Source organism: Lonchura striata, chromosome W, assembly GCF_050655825.1.
Source record: "Lonchura striata isolate lonStrDom1 chromosome W, ASM5065582v1, whole genome shotgun sequence".
In the NCBI taxonomy this organism is placed as follows: Eukaryota; Metazoa; Chordata; class Aves; order Passeriformes; family Estrildidae; genus Lonchura; species Lonchura striata.
The window spans coordinates 14,575,018-14,594,119 of record NC_140743.1 but is presented as its reverse complement, the minus strand read 5'-3'; positions in this window follow the sequence as shown (position 1 = coordinate 14,594,119).

Here is a 19,102-nt window from a genome sequence, read left to right as displayed (position 1 = left end):
TGCTGGTCTTTAGGGGTCAGTTATTGGGTTAGAAAGGAAAATAATTTAGGTTCCACTGCTTAATTGGGTAGTTTATTTTTTTATTAGACTTAAAAAGACCTTGCAGCACGAATTTGTTGGCCATTTTTGTGCTGTTTTCACTCATGCAAGGTCTGGGCGCAGACAGCGTGATGAAGATTTGATAAGGTAACACTAAACAGAAGCGGAAGATGGAAAAAGTCCAATGTGTCTCTCGTTCCCGACACAGAACTGCTCCAGGAGGGTCTCCCCTGCCAGGGGAGCCACCAGGGAGTTGCCAAACTTGGGGCCCTCAAACTCACACTTCCTTCCTTCCTTCCTTCCTTCCTTCCTCCGTTCCTCGCTTCTTCCCTTCCCTGTGGAAACCCAGGGCAAGGGGAATATCCCCTTGTCTGCCCTGGGGTGATCTGATTCCTAGGAGAACACTGATTTTGACCCTCATTCATGGTGAAGGCCTCCTAAGCCTCAAAGTAAATTAATGACCACAAAAATGTGAAATAGATTGCAGAAATTGTAGAGAGTAGTTTAGTATGTCTCATGGTGAGAAATTTAGGTTTTAGGATGTTTTAATATGTTATAGATGGGTTCAATATGGAGGATATAGGGTGTTTTCTCTTGTTCCTTTCTTCTCAATTCTTCCTCTCTTGGCTTTAGGTGGTATCTTGTAATTGGGTAGAAAAATCTGCATTGCTGGTCTTTAGGGGTCAGTTATTGGGTTAGAAAGGAAAATAATTTAGGTTCCACTGCTTAATTGGGTAGTTTATTTTTTGATTAGACTTAAAAAGACCTTGCAGCACGAATTTGTTGGCCATTTTTGTGCTGTTTTCACTCATGCAAGGTCTGGGCGCAGACAGCGTGATGAAGATTTGATAAGGTAACACTAAACAGAAGCGGAAGATGGAAAAAGTCCAATGTGTCTCTCGTTCCCGACACAGAACTGCTCCAGGAGGGTCTCCCCTGCCAGGGGAGCCACCAGGGAGTTGCCAAACTTGGGGCCCTCAAACTCACACTTCCTTCCTTCCTTCCTTCCTTCCTTCCTCCGTTTCTCGCTTCTTCCCTTCCCTGTGGAAACCCAGGGCAAGGGGAATATCCCCTTGTCTGCCCTGGGGTGATCTGATTCCTAGGAGAACACTGATTTTGACCCTCATTCATGGTGAAGGCCTCCTAAGCCTCAAAGTAAATTAATGACCACAAAAATGTGAAATAGATTGCAGAAATTGTAGAGAGTAGTTTAGTATGTCTCATGGTGAGAAATTTAGGTTTTAGGATGTTTTAATATGTTATAGATGGGTTCAATATGGAGGATATAGGGTGTTTTCTCTTGTTCCTTTCTTCTCAATTCTTCCTCTCTTGGCTTTAGGTGGTATCTTGTAATTGGGTAGAAAAATATGCATTGCTGATCTTTAGGGGTCAGTTATTGGGTTAGAAAGGAAAATAATTTAGGTTCCACTGCTTAATTGGGTAGTTTATTTTTTGATTAGACTTAAAAAGACCTTGCAGCACGAATTTGTTGGCCATTTTTGTGCTGTTTTCACTCATGCAAGGTCTGGGCGCAGACAGCGTGATGAAGATTTGATAAGGTAACACTAAACAGAAGCGGAAGATGGAAAAAGTCCAATGTGTCTCTCGTTCCCGACACAGAACTGCTCCAGGAGGGTCTCCCCTGCCAGGGGAGCCACCAGGGAGTTGCCAAACTTGGGGCCCTCAAACTCACACTTCCTTCCTTCCTTCCTTCCTTCCTTCCTTCCTTCCTTCCTTCCTTCCTTCCTTCCTTCCTTCCTTCCTTCCTTCCTCCGTTCCTCGCTTCTTCCCTTCCCTGTGGAAACCCAGGGCAAGGGGAATATCCCCTTGTCTGCCCTGGGGTGATCTGATTCCTAGGAGAACACTGATTTTGACCCTCATTCATGGTGAAGGCCTCCTAAGCCTCAAAGTAAATTAATGACCACAAAAATGTGAAATAGATTGCAGAAATTGTAGAGAGTAGTTTAGTATGTCTCATGGTGAGAAATTTAGGTTTTAGGATGTTTTAATATGTTATAGATGGGTTCAATATGGAGGATATAGGGTGTTTTCTCTTGTTCCTTTCTTCTCAATTCTTCCTCTCTTGGCTTTAGGTGGTATCTTGTAATTGGGTAGAAAAATCTGCATTGCTGGTCTTTAGGGGTCAGTTATTGGGTTAGAAAGGAAAATAATTTAGGTTCCACTGCTTAATTGGGTAGTTTATTTTTTTATTAGACTTAAAAAGACCTTGCAGCACGAATTTGTTGGCCATTTTTGTGCTGTTTTCACTCATGCAAGGTCTGGGCGCAGACAGCGTGATGAAGATTTGATAAGGTAACACTAAACAGAAGCGGAAGATGGAAAAAGTCCAATGTGTCTCTCGTTCCCGACACAGAACTGCTCCAGGAGGGTCTCCCCTGCCAGGGGAGCCACCAGGGAGTTGCCAAACTTGGGGCCCTCAAACTCACACTTCCTTCCTTCCTTCCTTCCTTCCTTCCTCCGTTCCTCGCTTCTTCCCTTCCCTGTGGAAACCCAGGGCAAGGGGAATATCCCCTTGTCTGCCCTGGGGTGATCTGATTCCTAGGAGAACACTGATTTTGACCCTCATTCATGGTGAAGGCCTCCTAAGCCTCAAAGTAAATTAATGACCACAAAAATGTGAAATAGATTGCAGAAATTGTAGAGAGTAGTTTAGTATGTCTCATGGTGAGAAATTTAGGTTTTAGGATGTTTTAATATGTTATAGATGGGTTCAATATGGAGGATATAGGGTGTTTTCTCTTGTTCCTTTCTTCTCAATTCTTCCTCTCTTGGCTTTAGGTGGTATCTTGTAATTGGGTAGAAAAATCTGCATTGCTGGTCTTTAGGGGTCAGTTATTGGGTTAGAAAGGAAAATAATTTAGGTTCCACTGCTTAATTGGGTAGTTTATTTTTTGATTAGACTTAAAAAGACCTTGCAGCACGAATTTGTTGGCCATTTTTGTGCTGTTTTCACTCATGCAAGGTCTGGGCGCAGACAGCGTGATGAAGATTTGATAAGGTAACACTAAACAGAAGCGGAAGATGGAAAAAGTCCAATGTGTCTCTCGTTCCCGACACAGAACTGCTCCAGGAGGGTCTCCCCTGCCAGGGGAGCCACCAGGGAGTTGCCAAACTTGGGGCCCTCAAACTCACACTTCCTTCCTTCCTTCCTTCCTTCCTTCCTCCGTTTCTCGCTTCTTCCCTTCCCTGTGGAAACCCAGGGCAAGGGGAATATCCCCTTGTCTGCCCTGGGGTGATCTGATTCCTAGGAGAACACTGATTTTGACCCTCATTCATGGTGAAGGCCTCCTAAGCCTCAAAGTAAATTAATGACCACAAAAATGTGAAATAGATTGCAGAAATTGTAGAGAGTAGTTTAGTATGTCTCATGGTGAGAAATTTAGGTTTTAGGATGTTTTAATATGTTATAGATGGGTTCAATATGGAGGATATAGGGTGTTTTCTCTTGTTCCTTTCTTCTCAATTCTTCCTCTCTTGGCTTTAGGTGGTATCTTGTAATTGGGTAGAAAAATATGCATTGCTGATCTTTAGGGGTCAGTTATTGGGTTAGAAAGGAAAATAATTTAGGTTCCACTGCTTAATTGGGTAGTTTATTTTTTGATTAGACTTAAAAAGACCTTGCAGCACGAATTTGTTGGCCATTTTTGTGCTGTTTTCACTCATGCAAGGTCTGGGCGCAGACAGCGTGATGAAGATTTGATAAGGTAACACTAAACAGAAGCGGAAGATGGAAAAAGTCCAATGTGTCTCTCGTTCCCGACACAGAACTGCTCCAGGAGGGTCTCCCCTGCCAGGGGAGCCACCAGGGAGTTGCCAAACTTGGGGCCCTCAAACTCACACTTCCTTCCTTCCTTCCTTCCTTCCTTCCTTCCTTCCTTCCTTCCTTCCTTCCTTCCTTCCTTCCTTCCTTCCTCCGTTCCTCGCTTCTTCCCTTCCCTGTGGAAACCCAGGGCAAGGGGAATATCCCCTTGTCTGCCCTGGGGTGATCTGATTCCTAGGAGAACACTGATTTTGACCCTCATTCATGGTGAAGGCCTCCTAAGCCTCAAAGTAAATTAATGACCACAAAAATGTGAAATAGATTGCAGAAATTGTAGAGAGTAGTTTAGTATGTCTCATGGTGAGAAATTTAGGTTTTAGGATGTTTTAATATGTTATAGATGGGTTCAATATGGAGGATATAGGGTGTTTTCTCTTGTTCCTTTCTTCTCAATTCTTCCTCTCTTGGCTTTAGGTGGTATCTTGTAATTGGGTAGAAAAATCTGCATTGCTGGTCTTTAGGGGTCAGTTATTGGGTTAGAAAGGAAAATAATTTAGGTTCCACTGCTTAATTGGGTAGTTTATTTTTTGATTAGACTTAAAAAGACCTTGCAGCACGAATTTGTTGGCCATTTTTGTGCTGTTTTCACTCATGCAAGGTCTGGGCGCAGACAGCGTGATGAAGATTTGATAAGGTAACACTAAACAGAAGCGGAAGATGGAAAAAGTCCAATGTGTCTCTCGTTCCCGACACAGAACTGCTCCAGGAGGGTCTCCCCTGCCAGGGGAGCCACCAGGGAGTTGCCAAACTTGGGGCCCTCAAACTCACACTTCCTTCCTTCCTTCCTTCCTTCCTTCCTCCGTTCCTCGCTTCTTCCCTTCCCTGTGGAAACCCAGGGCAAGGGGAATATCCCCTTTTCTGCCCTGGGGTGTTCTGATTCCTAGGAGAACACTGATTTTGACCCTCATTCATGGTGAAGGCCTCCTAAGCCTCAAAGTAAATTAATGACCACAAAAATGTGAAATAGATTGCAGAAATTGTAGAGAGTAGTTTAGTATGTCTCATGGTGAGAAATTTAGGTTTTAGGATGTTTTAATATGTTATAGATGGGTTCAATATGGAGGATATAGGGTGTTTTCTCTTGTTCCTTTCTTCTCAATTCTTCCTCTCTTGGCTTTAGGTGGTATCTTGTAATTGGGTAGAAAAATATGCATTGCTGACCTTTAGGGGTCAGTTATTGGGTTAGAAAGGAAAATAATTTAGGTTCCACTGCTTAATTGGGTAGTTTATTTTTTGATTAGACTTAAAAAGACCTTGCAGCACGAATTTGTTGGCCATTTTTGTGCTGTTTTCACTCATGCAAGGTCTGGGCGCAGACAGCGTGATGAAGATTTGATAAGGTAACACTAAACAGAAGCGGAAGATGGAAAAAGTCCAATGTGTCTCTCGTTCCCGACACAGAACTGCTCCAGGAGGGTCTCCCCTGCCAGGGGAGCCACCAGGGAGTTGCCAAACTTGGGGCCCTCAAACTCACACTTCCTTCCTTCCTTCCTTCCTTCCTTCCTTCCTTCCTTCCTTCCTTCCTTCCTTCCTCCGTTCCTCGCTTCTTCCCTTCCCTGTGGAAACCCAGGGCAAGGGGAATATCCCCTTGTCTGCCCTGGGGTGATCTGATTCCTAGGAGAACACTGATTTTGACCCTCATTCATGGTGAAGGCCTCCTAAGCCTCAAAGTAAATTAATGACCACAAAAATGTGAAATAGATTGCAGAAATTGTAGAGAGTAGTTTAGTATGTCTCATGGTGAGAAATTTAGGTTTTAGGATGTTTTAATATGTTATAGATGGGTTCAATATGAAGGATATAGGGTGTTTTCTCTTGTTCCTTTCTTCTCTATTCTTCCTCTCTTGGCTTTAGGTGGTATCTTGTAATTGGGTAGAAAAATATGCATTGCTGATCTTTAGGGGTCAGTTATTGGGTTAGAAAGGAAAATAATTTAGGTTCCACTGCTTAATTGGGTAGTTTATTTTTTGATTAGACTTAAAAAGACCTTGTAGCACGAATTTGTTGGCCATTTTTGTGCTGTTTTCACTCATGCAAGGTCTGGGCGCAGACAGTGTGATGAAGATTTGATAAGGTAACACTAAACAGAAGCGGAAGATGGAAAAAGTCCAATGTGTCTCTCGTTCCCGACACAGAACTGCTCCAGGAGGGTCTCCCCTGCCAGGGGAGCCACCAGGGAGTTGCCAAACTTGGGGCCCTCAAACTCACACTTCCTTCCTTCCTTCCTTCCTTCCTTCCTTCCTTCCTTCCTTCCTTCCTTCCTTCCTTCCTTCCTTCCTCCGTTCCTCGCTTCTTCCCTTCCCTGTGGAAACCCAGGGCAAGGGGAATATCCCCTTGTCTGCCCTGGGGTGATCTGATTCCTAGGAGAACACTGATTTTGACCCTCATTCATGGTGAAGGCCTCCTAAGCCTCAAAGTAAATTAATGACCACAAAAATGTGAAATAGATTGCAGAAATTGTAGAGAGTAGTTTAGTATGTCTCATGGTGAGAAATTTAGGTTTTAGGATGTTTTAATATGTTATAGATGGGTTCAATATGGAGGATATAGGGTGTTTTCTCTTGTTCCTTTCTTCTCAATTCTTCCTCTCTTGGCTTTAGGTGGTATCTTGTAATTGGGTAGAAAAATCTGCATTGATGATCTTTAGGGGTCAGTTATTGGGTTAGAAAGGAAAATAATTTAGGTTCCACTGCTTAATTGGGTTGTTTATTTTTTGATTAGACTTAAAAAGACCTTGCAGCACGAATTTGTTGGCCATTTTTGTGCTGTTTTCACTCATGCAAGGTCTGGGCGCAGACAGCGTGATGAAGATTTGATAAGGTAACACTAAACAGAAGCGGAAGATGGAAAAAGTCCAATGTGTCTCTCGTTCCCGACACAGAACTGCTCCAGGAGGGTCTCCCCTGCCAGGGGAGCCACCAGGGAGTTGCCAAACTTGGGGCCCTCAAACTCACACTTCCTTCCTTCCTTCCTTCCTTCCTTCCTTCCTTCCTTCCTTCCTTCCTTCCTTCCTTCCTTCCTTCCTTCCTTCCTTCCTTCCTTCCTTCCTTCCTTCCTCCGTTCCTCGCTTCTTCCCTTCCCTGTGGAAACCCAGGGCAAGGGGAATATCCCCTTGTCTGCCCTGGGGTGATCTGATTCCTAGGAGAACACTGATTTTGACCCTCATTCATGGTGAAGGCCTACTAAGCCTCAAAGTAAATTAATGACCACAAAAATGTGAAATAGATTGCAGAAATTGTAGAGAGTAGTTTAGTATGTCTCATGGTGAGAAATTTAGGTTTTAGGATGTTTTAATATGTTATAGATGGGTTCAATATGGAGGATATAGGGTGTTTTCTCTTGTTCCTTTCTTCTCTATTCTTCCTCTCTTGGCTTTAGGTGGTATCTTGTAATTGGGTAGAAAAATATGCATTGCTGATCTTTAGGGGTCAGTTATTGGGTTAGAAAGGAAAATAATTTAGGTTCCACTGCTTAATTGGGTAGTTTATTTTTTGATTAGACTTAAAAAGACTTTGCAACACGAATTTGTTGGCCATTTTTGTGCTGTTTTCACTCATGCAAGGTCTGGGCGCAGATAGCGTGATGAAGATTTGATAAGGTAACACTAAACAGAAGCGGAAGATGGAAAAAGTCCAATGTGTCTCTCGTTCCCGACACAGAACTGCTCCAGGAGGGTCTCCCCTGCCAGGGGAGCCACCAGGGAGTTGCCAAACTTGGGGCCCTCAAACTCACACTTCCTTCCTTCCTTCCTTCCTTCCTTCCTTCCTTCCTTCCTTCCTTCCTTCCTTCCTTCCTTCCTTCCTTCCTCCGTTCCTCGCTTCTTCCCTTCCCTGTGGAAACCCAGGGCAAGGGGAATATCCCCTTGTCTGCCCTGGGGTGATCTGATTCCTAGGAGAACACTGATTTTGACCCTCATTCATGGTGAAGGCCTCCTAAGCCTCAAAGTAAATTAATGACCACAAAAATGTGAAATAGATTGCAGAAATTGTAGAGAGTAGTTTAGTATGTCTCATGGTGAGAAATTTAGGTTTTAGGATGTTTTAATATGTTATAGATGGGTTCAATATGAAGGATATAGGGTGTTTTCTCTTGTTCCTTTCCTCTCTATTCTTCCTCTCTTGGCTTTAGGTGGTATCTTGTAATTGGGTAGAAAAATATGCATTGCTGATCTTTAGGGGTCAGTTATTGGGTTAGAAAGGAAAATAATTTAGGTTCCACTGCTTAATTGGGTAGTTTATTTTTTGATTAGACTTAAAAAGACCTTGCAGCACGAATTTGTTGGCCATTTTTGTGCTGTTTTCACTCATGCAAGGTCTGGGCGCAGACAGCGTGATGAAGATTTGATAAGGTAACACTAAACAGAAGCGGAAGATGGAAAAAGTCCAATGTGTCTCTTGTTCCCGACACAGAACTGCTCCAGGAGGGTCTCCCCTGCCAGGGGAGCCACCAGGGAGTTGCCAAACTTGGGGCCCTCAAACTCACACTTCCTTCCTTCCTTCCTTCCTTCCTTCCTTCCTTCCTTCCTTCCTTCCTTCCTTCCTTCCTTCCTTCCTCCGTTCCTCGCTTCTTCCCTTCCCTGTGGAAACCCAGGGCAAGGGGAATATCCCCTTGTCTGCCCTGGGGTGATCTGATTCCTAGGAGAACACTGATTTTGACCCTCATTCATGGTGAAGGCCTCCTAAGCCTCAAAGTAAATTAATGACCACAAAAATGTGAAATAGATTGCAGAAATTGTAGAGAGTAGTTTAGTATGTCTCATGGTGAGAAATTTAGGTTTTAGGATGTTTTAATATGTTATAGATGGGTTCAATATGGAGGATATAGGGTGTTTTCTTTTGTTCCTTTCTTCTCTATTCTTCCTCTCTTGGCTTTAGGTGGTATCTTGTAATTGGGTAGAAAAATATGCATTGCTGATCTTTAGGGGTCAGTTATTGGGTTAGAAAGGAAAATAATTTAGGTTCCACTGCTTAATTGGGTAGTTTATTTTTTGATTAGACTTAAAAAGACCTTGCAGCACGAATTTGTTGGCCATTTTTGTGCTGTTTTCACTCATGCAAGGTCTGGGCGCAGACAGCGTGATGAAGATTTGATAAGGTAACACTAAACAGAAGCGGAAGATGGAAAAAGTCCAATGTGTCTCTCGTTCCCGACACAGAACTGCTCCAGGAGGGTCTCCCCTGCCAGGGGAGCCACCAGGGAGTTGCCAAACTTGGGGCCCTCAAACTCACACTTCCTTCCTTCCTTCCTTCCTTCCTTCCTTCCTTCCTTCCTTCCTTCCTTCCTTCCTTCCTTCCTCGCTTCTTCCCTTCCCTGTGGAAACCCAGGGCAAGGGGAATATCCCCTTGTCTGCCCTGGGGTGATCTGATTCCTAGGAGAACACTGATTTTGACCCTCATTCATGGTGAAGGCCTCCTAAGCCTCAAAGTAAATTAATGACCACAAAAATGTGAAATAGATTGCAGAAATTGTAGAGAGTAGTTTAGTATGTCTCATGGTGAGAAATTTAGGTTTTAGGATGTTTTAATATGTTATAGATGGGTTCAATATGGAGGATATAGGGTGTTTTCTCTTGTTCCTTTCTTCTCAATTCTTCCTCTCTTGGCTTTAGGTGGTATCTTGTAATTGGGTAGAAAAATATGCATTGCTGATCTTTAGGGGTCAGTTATTGGGTTAGAAAGGAAAATAATTTAGGTTCCACTGCTTAATTGGGTAGTTTATTTTTTGATTAGACTTAAAAAGACCTTGCAGCACGAATTTGTTGGCCATTTTTGTGCTGTTTTCACTCATGCAAGGTCTGGGCGCAGACAGCGTGATGAAGATTTGATAAGGTAACACTAAACAGAAGCGGAAGATGGAAAAAGTCCAATGTGTCTCTCGTTCCCGACACAGAACTGCTCCAGGAGGGTCTCCCCTGCCAGGGGAGCCACCAGGGAGTTGCCAAACTTGGGGCCCTCAAACTCACACTTCCTTCCTTCCTTCCTTCCTTCCTTCCTTCCTTCCTTCCTTCCTTCCTTCCTTCCTTCCTTCCTCCGTTCCTCGCTTCTTCCCTTCCCTGTGGAAACCCAGGGCAAGGGGAATATCCCCTTGTCTGCCCTGGGGTGATCTGATTCCTAGGAGAACACTGATTTTGACCCTCATTCATGGTGAAGGCCTCCTAAGCCTCAAAGTAAATTAATGACCACAAAAATGTGAAATAGATTGCAGAAATTGTAGAGAGTAGTTTAGTATGTCTCATGGTGAGAAATTTAGGTTTTAGGATGTTTTAATATGTTATAGATGGGTTCAATATGGAGGATATAGGGTGTTTTCTCTTGTTCCTTTCTTCTCAATTCTTCCTCTCTTGGCTTTAGGTGGTATCTTGTAATTGGGTAGAAAAATATGCATTGCTGACCTTTAGGGGTCAGTTATTGGGTTAGAAAGGAAAATAATTTAGGTTCCACTGCTTAATTGGGTAGTTTATTTTTTGATTAGACTTAAAAAGACCTTGCAGCACGAATTTGTTGGCCATTTTTGTGCTGTTTTCACTCATGCAAGGTCTGGGCGCAGACAGCGTGATGAAGATTTGATAAGGTAACACTAAACAGAAGCGGAAGATGGAAAAAGTCCAATGTGTCTCTCGTTCCCGACACAGAACTGCTCCAGGAGGGTCTCCCCTGCCAGGGGAGCCACCAGGGAGTTGCCAAACTTGGGGCCCTCAAACTCACACTTCCTTCCTTCCTTCCTTCCTTCCTTCCTTCCTTCCTTCCTTCCTTCCTTCCTTCCTTCCTTCCTCCGTTCCTCGCTTCTTCCCTTCCCTGTGGAAACCCAGGGCAAGGGGAATATCCCCTTGTCTGCCCTGGGGTGATCTGATTCCTAGGAGAACACTGATTTTGACCCTCATTCATGGTGAAGGCCTCCTAAGCCTCAAAGTAAATTAATGACCACAAAAATGTGAAATAGATTGCAGAAATTGTAGAGAGTAGTTTAGTATGTCTCATGGTGAGAAATTTAGGTTTTAGGATGTTTTAATATGTTATAGATGGGTTCAATATGGAGGATATAGGGTGTTTTCTCTTGTTCCTTTCTTCTCAATTCTTCCTCTCTTGGCTTTAGGTGGTATCTTGTAATTGGGTAGAAAAATCTGCATTGATGATCTTTAGGGGTCAGTTATTGGGTTAGAAAGGAAAATAATTTAGGTTCCACTGCTTAATTGGGTAGTTTATTTTTTGATTAGACTTAAAAAGACCTTGTAGCACGAATTTGTTGGCCATTTTTGTGCTGTTTTCACTCATGCAAGGTCTGGGCGCAGACAGTGTGATGAAGATTTGATAAGGTAACACTAAACAGAAGCGGAAGATGGAAAAAGTCCAATGTGTCTCTCGTTCCCGACACAGAACTGCTCCAGGAGGGTCTCCCCTGCCAGGGGAGCCACCAGGGAGTTGCCAAACTTGGGGCCCTCAAACTCACACTTCCTTCCTTCCTTCCTTCCTTCCTTCCTTCCTTCCTTCCTTCCTTCCTTCCTTCCTTCCTTCCTTCCTTCCTCCGTTCCTCGCTTCTTCCCTTCCCTGTGGAAACCCAGGGCAAGGGGAATATCCCCTTGTCTGCCCTGGGGTGATCTGATTCCTAGGAGAACACTGATTTTGACCCTCATTCATGGTGAAGGCCTACTAAGCCTCAAAGTAAATTAATGACCACAAAAATGTGAAATAGATTGCAGAAATTGTAGAGAGTAGTTTAGTATGTCTCATGGTGAGAAATTTAGGTTTTAGGATGTTTTAATATGTTATAGATGGGTTCAATATGGAGGATATAGGGTGTTTTCTCTTGTTCCTTTCTTCTCAATTCTTCCTCTCTTGGCTTTAGGTGGTATCTTGTAATTGGGTAGAAAAATCTGCATTGATGATCTTTAGGGGTCAGTTATTGGGTTAGAAAGGAAAATAATTTAGGTTCCACTGCTTAATTGGGTTGTTTATTTTTTGATTAGACTTAAAAAGACCTTGCAGCACGAATTTGTTGGCCATTTTTGTGCTGTTTTCACTCATGCAAGGTCTGGGCGCAGACAGCGTGATGAAGATTTGATAAGGTAACACTAAACAGAAGCGGAAGATGGAAAAAGTCCAATGTGTCTCTCGTTCCCGACACAGAACTGCTCCAGGAGGGTCTCCCCTGCCAGGGGAGCCACCAGGGAGTTGCCAAACTTGGGGCCCTCAAACTCACACTTCCTTCCTTCCTTCCTTCCTTCCTTCCTTCCTTCCTTCCTTCCTTCCTTCCTTCCTTCCTTCCTTCCTTCCTTCCTTCCTTCCTTCCTTCCTTCCTCCGTTCCTCGCTTCTTCCCTTCCCTGTGGAAACCCAGGGCAAGGGGAATATCCCCTTGTCTGCCCTGGGGTGATCTGATTCCTAGGAGAACACTGATTTTGACCCTCATTCATGGTGAAGGCCTACTAAGCCTCAAAGTAAATTAATGACCACAAAAATGTGAAATAGATTGCAGAAATTGTAGAGAGTAGTTTAGTATGTCTCATGGTGAGAAATTTAGGTTTTAGGATGTTTTAATATGTTATAGATGGGTTCAATATGGAGGATATAGGGTGTTTTCTCTTGTTCCTTTCTTCTCTATTCTTCCTCTCTTGGCTTTAGGTGGTATCTTGTAATTGGGTAGAAAAATATGCATTGCTGATCTTTAGGGGTCAGTTATTGGGTTAGAAAGGAAAATAATTTAGGTTCCACTGCTTAATTGGGTAGTTTATTTTTTGATTAGACTTAAAAAGACTTTGCAACACGAATTTGTTGGCCATTTTTGTGCTGTTTTCACTCATGCAAGGTCTGGGCGCAGATAGCGTGATGAAGATTTGATAAGGTAACACTAAACAGAAGCGGAAGATGGAAAAAGTCCAATGTGTCTCTCGTTCCCGACACAGAACTGCTCCAGGAGGGTCTCCCCTGCCAGGGGAGCCACCAGGGAGTTGCCAAACTTGGGGCCCTCAAACTCACACTTCCTTCCTTCCTTCCTTCCTTCCTTCCTTCCTTCCTTCCTTCCTTCCTTCCTTCCTTCCTTCCTTCCTTCCTTCCTTCCTCCGTTCCTCGCTTCTTCCCTTCCCTGTGGAAACCCAGGGCAAGGGGAATATCCCCTTGTCTGCCCTGGGGTGATCTGATTCCTAGGAGAACACTGATTTTGACCCTCATTCATGGTGAAGGCCTCCTAAGCCTCAAAGTAAATTAATGACCACAAAAATGTGAAATAGATTGCAGAAATTGTAGAGAGTAGTTTAGTATGTCTCATGGTGAGAAATTTAGGTTTTAGGATGTTTTAATATGTTATAGATGGGTTCAATATGGAGGATATAGGGTGTTTTCTTTTGTTCCTTTCTTCTCTATTCTTCCTCTCTTGGCTTTAGGTGGTATCTTGTAATTGGGTAGAAAAATATGCATTGCTGATCTTTAGGGGTCAGTTATTGGGTTAGAAAGGAAAATAATTTAGGTTCCACTGCTTAATTGGGTAGTTTATTTTTTGATTAGACTTAAAAAGACCTTGCAGCACGAATTTGTTGGCCATTTTTGTGCTGTTTTCACTCATGCAAGGTCTGGGCGCAGACAGCGTGATGAAGATTTGATAAGGTAACACTAAACAGAAGCGGAAGATGGAAAAAGTCCAATGTGTCTCTCGTTCCCGACACAGAACTGCTCCAGGAGGGTCTCCCCTGCCAGGGGAGCCACCAGGGAGTTGCCAAACTTGGGGCCCTCAAACTCACACTTCCTTCCTTCCTTCCTTCCTTCCTTCCTTCCTTCCTTCCTTCCTTCCTTCCTTCCTTCCTCGCTTCTTCCCTTCCCTGTGGAAACCCAGGGCAAGGGGAATATCCCCTTGTCTGCCCTGGGGTGATCTGATTCCTAGGAGAACACTGATTTTGACCCTCATTCATGGTGAAGGCCTCCTAAGCCTCAAAGTAAATTAATGACCACAAAAATGTGAAATAGATTGCAGAAATTGTAGAGAGTAGTTTAGTATGTCTCATGGTGAGAAATTTAGGTTTTAGGATGTTTTAATATGTTATAGATGGGTTCAATATGGAGGATATAGGGTGTTTTCTCTTGTTCCTTTCTTCTCAATTCTTCCTCTCTTGGCTTTAGGTGGTATCTTGTAATTGGGTAGAAAAATATGCATTGCTGATCTTTAGGGGTCAGTTATTGGGTTAGAAAGGAAAATAATTTAGGTTCCACTGCTTAATTGGGTAGTTTATTTTTTGATTAGACTTAAAAAGACCTTGCAGCACGAATTTGTTGGCCATTTTTGTGCTGTTTTCACTCATGCAAGGTCTGGGCGCAGACAGCGTGATGAAGATTTGATAAGGTAACACTAAACAGAAGCGGAAGATGGAAAAAGTCCAATGTGTCTCTCGTTCCCGACACAGAACTGCTCCAGGAGGGTCTCCCCTGCCAGGGGAGCCACCAGGGAGTTGCCAAACTTGGGGCCCTCAAACTCACACTTCCTTCCTTCCTTCCTTCCTTCCTTCCTTCCTTCCTTCCTTCCTTCCTTCCTTCCTTCCTCCGTTCCTCGCTTCTTCCCTTCCCTGTGGAAACCCAGGGCAAGGGGAATATCCCCTTGTCTGCCCTGGGGTGATCTGATTCCTAGGAGAACACTGATTTTGACCCTCATTCATGGTGAAGGCCTCCTAAGCCTCAAAGTAAATTAATGACCACAAAAATGTGAAATAGATTGCAGAAATTGTAGAGAGTAGTTTAGTATGTCTCATGGTGAGAAATTTAGGTTTTAGGATGTTTTAATATGTTATAGATGGGTTCAATATGGAGGATATAGGGTGTTTTCTCTTGTTCCTTTCTTCTCAATTCTTCCTCTATTGGCTTTAGGTGGTATCTTGTAATTGGGTAGAAAAATCTGCATTGCTGGTCTTTCGGGGTCAGTTATTGGGTTAGAAAGGAAAATAATTTAGGTTCCACTGCTTAATTGGGTAGTTTATTTTTTGATTAGACTTAAAAAGAACTTGCAGCACGAATTTGTTGGCCATTTTTGTGCTGTTTTCACTCATGCAAGGTCTGGGCGCAGACAGCGTGATGAAGATTTGATAAGGAAACACTAAACAGAAGCGGAAGATGGAAAAAGTCCAATGTGTCTCTCGTTCCCGACACAGAACTGCTCCAGGAGGGTCTCCCCTGCCAGGGGAGCCACCAGGGAGTTGCCAAACTTGGGGCCCTCAAACTCACACTTCCTTCCTTCCTTCCTTCCTTCCTTCCTTCCTTCCTTCCTTCCTTCCTTCCTTCCTTCCTTCCTTCCTTCCTTCCTTCCTTCCTTCCTCCGTTCCTCGCTTCTTCCCTTCCCTGTGGAAACCCAGGGCAAGGGCAATATCCCCTTGTCTGCCCTGGGGTGATCTGATTCCTAGGAGAACACTGATTTTGACCCTCATTCATGGTGAAGGCCTCCTAAGCCTCAAAGTAAATTAATGACCACAAAAATGTGAAATAGATTGCAGAAATTGTAGAGAGTAGTTTAGTATGTCTCATGGTGAGAAATTTAGGTTTTAGGATGTTTTAATATGTTATAGATGGGTTCAATATGGAGGATATAGGGTGTTTTCTCTTGTTCCTTTCTTCTCTATTCTTCCTCTCTTGGCTTTAGGTGGTATCTTGTAATTGGGTAGAAAAATATGCATTGCTGGTCTTTAGGGGTCAGTTATTGGGTTAGAAAGGAAAATAATTTAGGTTCCACTGCTTAATTGGGTAGTTTATTTTTTGATTAGACTTAAAAAGACCTTGCAGCACGAATTTGTTGGCCATTTTTGTGCTGTTTTCACTCATGCAAGGTCTGGGCGCAGACAGTGTGATGAAGATTTGATAAGGTAACACTAAACAGAAGCGGAAGATGGAAAAAGTCCAATGTGTCTCTCGTTCCCGACACAGAACTGCTCCAGGAGGGTCTCCCCTGCCAGGGGAGCCACCAGGGAGTTGCCAAACTTGGGGCCCTCAAACTCACACTTCCTTCCTTCCTTCCTTCCTTCCTTCCTTCCTTCCTTCCTTCCTTCCTTCCTTCCTTCCTTCCTTCCTTCCTTCCTTCCTTCCTCCGTTCCTCGCTTCTTCCCTTCCCTGTGGAAACCCAGGGCAAGGGGAATATCCCCTTGTCTGCCCTGGGGTGATCTGATTCCTAGGAGAACACTGATTTTGACCCTCATTCATGGTGAAGGCCTCCTAAGCCTCAAAGTAAATTAATGACCACAAAAATGTGAAATAGATTGCAGAAATTGTAGAGAGTAGTTTAGTATGTCTCATGGTGAGAAATTTAGGTTTTAGGATGTTTTAATATGTTATAGATGGGTTCAATATGGAGGATATAGGGTGTTTTCTCTTGTTCCTTTCTTCTCAATTCTTCCTCTATTGGCTTTAGGTGGTATCTTGTAATTGGGTAGAAAAATCTGCATTGCTGGTCTTTCGGGGTCAGTTATTGGGTTAGAAAGGAAAATAATTTAGGTTCCACTGCTTAATTGGGTAGTTTATTTTTTGATTAGACTTAAAAAGAACTTGCAGCACGAATTTGTTGGCCATTTTTGTGCTGTTTTCACTCATGCAAGGTCTGGGCGCAGACAGCGTGATGAAGATTTGATAAGGAAACACTAAACAGAAGCGGAAGATGGAAAAAGTCCAATGTGTCTCTCGTTCCCGACACAGAACTGCTCCAGGAGGGTCTCCCCTGCCAGGGGAGCCACCAGGGAGTTGCCAAACTTGGGGCCCTCAAACTCACACTTCCTTCCTTCCTTCCTTCCTTCCTTCCTTCCTTCCTTCCTTCCTTCCTTCCTTCCTTCCTTCCTTCCTTCCTTCCTCCGTTCCTCGCTTCTTCCCTTCCCTGTGGAAACCCAGGGCAAGGGGAATATCCCCTTGTCTGCCCTGGGGTGATCTGATTCCTAGGAGAACACTGATTTTGACCCTCATTCATGGTGAAGGCCTCCTAAGCCTCAAAGTAAATTAATGACCACAAAAATGTGAAATAGATTGCAGAAATTGTAGAGAGTAGTTTAGTATGTCTCATGGTGAGAAATTTAGGTTTTAGGATGTTTTAATATGTTATAGATGGGTTCAATATGGAGGATATAGGGTGTTTTCTCTTGTTCCTTTCTTCTCAATTCTTCCTCTCTTGGCTTTAGGTGGTATCTTGTAATTGGGTAGAAAAATATGCATTGCTGATCTTTAGGGGTCAGTTATTGGGTTAGAAAGGAAAATAATTTAGGTTCCACTGCTTAATTGGGTAGTTTATTTTTTGATTAGACTTAAAAAGACCTTGCAGCACGAATTTGTTGGCCATTTTTGTGCTGTTTTCACTCATGCAAGGTCTGGGCGCAGACAGCGTGATGAAGATTTCATAAGGTAACACTAAACAGAAGCGGAAGATGGAAAAAGTCCAATGTGTCTCTCGTTCCCGACACAGAACTGCTCCAGGAGGGTCTCCCCTGCCAGGGGAGCCACCAGGGAGTTGCCAAACTTGGGGCCCTCAAACTCACACTTCCTTCCTTCCTTCCTTCCTTCCTTCCTTCCTTCCTTCCTTCCTTCCTTCCTTCCTTCCTTCCTTCCTTCCTCCGTTCCTCGCTTCTTCCCTTCCCTGTGGAAACCCAGGGCAAGGGGAATATCCCCTTGTCTGCCCTGGGGTGATCTGATTCCTAGGAGAACACTGATTTTGACCCTCATTCATGGTGAAGGCCTCCTAAGCCTCAAAGTAAATTAATGACCACAAAAATGTGAAATAGATTGCAGAAATTGTAGAGAGTAGTTTAGTATGTCTCATGGTGAGAAATTTAGGTTTTAGGATGTTTTAATATGTTATAGATGGGTTCAATATGGAGGATATAGGGTGTTTTCTCTTGTTCCTTTCTTCTCAATTCTTCCTCTCTTGGCTTTAGGTGGTATCTTGTAATTGGGTAGAAAAATATGCATTGCTGATCTTTAGGGGTCAGTTATTGGGTTAGAAAGGAAAATAATTTAGGTTCCACTGCTTAATTGGGTAGTTTATTTTTTGATTAGACTTAAAAAGACCTTGCAGCACGAATTTGTTGGCCATTTTTGTGCTGTTTTCACTCATGCAAGGTCTGGGCGCAGACAGCGTGATGAAGATTTGATAAGGAAACACTAAACAGAAGCGGAAGATGGAAAAAGTCCAATGTGTCTCTCGTTCCCGACACAGAACTGCTCCAGGAGGGTCTCCCCTGCCAGGGGAGCCACCAGGGAGTTGCCAAACTTGGGGCCCTCAAACTCACACTTCCTTCCTTCCTTCCTTCCTTCCTTCCTTCCTTCCTTCCTTCCTTCCTTCCTTCCTTCCTTCCTTCCTTCCTTCCTTCCTTCCTCCGTTCCTCGCTTCTTCCCTTCCCTGTGGAAACCCAGGGCAAGGGGAATATCCCCTTGTCTGCCCTGGGGTGATCTGATTCCTAGGAGAACACTGATTTTGACCCTCATTCATGGTGAAGGCCTCCTAAGCCTCAAAGTAAATTAATGACCACAAAAATGTGAAATAGATTGCAGAAATTGTAGAGAGTAGTTTAGTATGTCTCATGGTGAGAAATTTAGGTTTTAGGATGTTTTAATATGTTATAGATGGGTTCAATATGGAGGATATAGGGTGTTTTCTCTTGTTCCTTTCTTCTCAATTCTTCCTCTCTTGGCTTTAGGTGGTATCTTGTAATTGGGTAGAAAAATCTGCATTGCTGATCTTTAGGGGTCAGTTATTGGGTTAGAAAGGAAAATAATTTAGGTTCCACTGCTTAATTGGGTAGTTTATTTTTTGATTAGACTTAAAAAGACTTTGCAGCACGAATTTGTTGGCCATTTTTGTGCTGTTTTCACTCATGCAAGGTCTGGGCGCAGACAGCGTGATGAAGATTTGATAAGGTAACACTAAACAGAAGCGGAAGATGGAAAAAGTCCAATGTGTCTCTCGTTCCCGACACAGAACTGCTCCAGGAGGGTCTCCCCTGCCAGGGGAGCCACCAGGGAGTTGCCAAACTTGGGGCCCTCAAACTCACACTTCCTTCCTTCCTTCCTTCCTTCCTTCCTCCGTTCCTCGCTTCTTCCCTTCCCTGTGGAAACCCAGGGCAAGGGGAATATCCCCTTGTCTGCCCTGGGGTGATCTGATTCCTAGGAGAACACTGATTTTGACCCTCATTCATGGTGAAGGCCTCCTAAGCCTCAAAGTAAATTAATGACCACAAAAATGTGAAATAGATTGCAGAAATTGTAGAGAGTAGTTTAGTATGT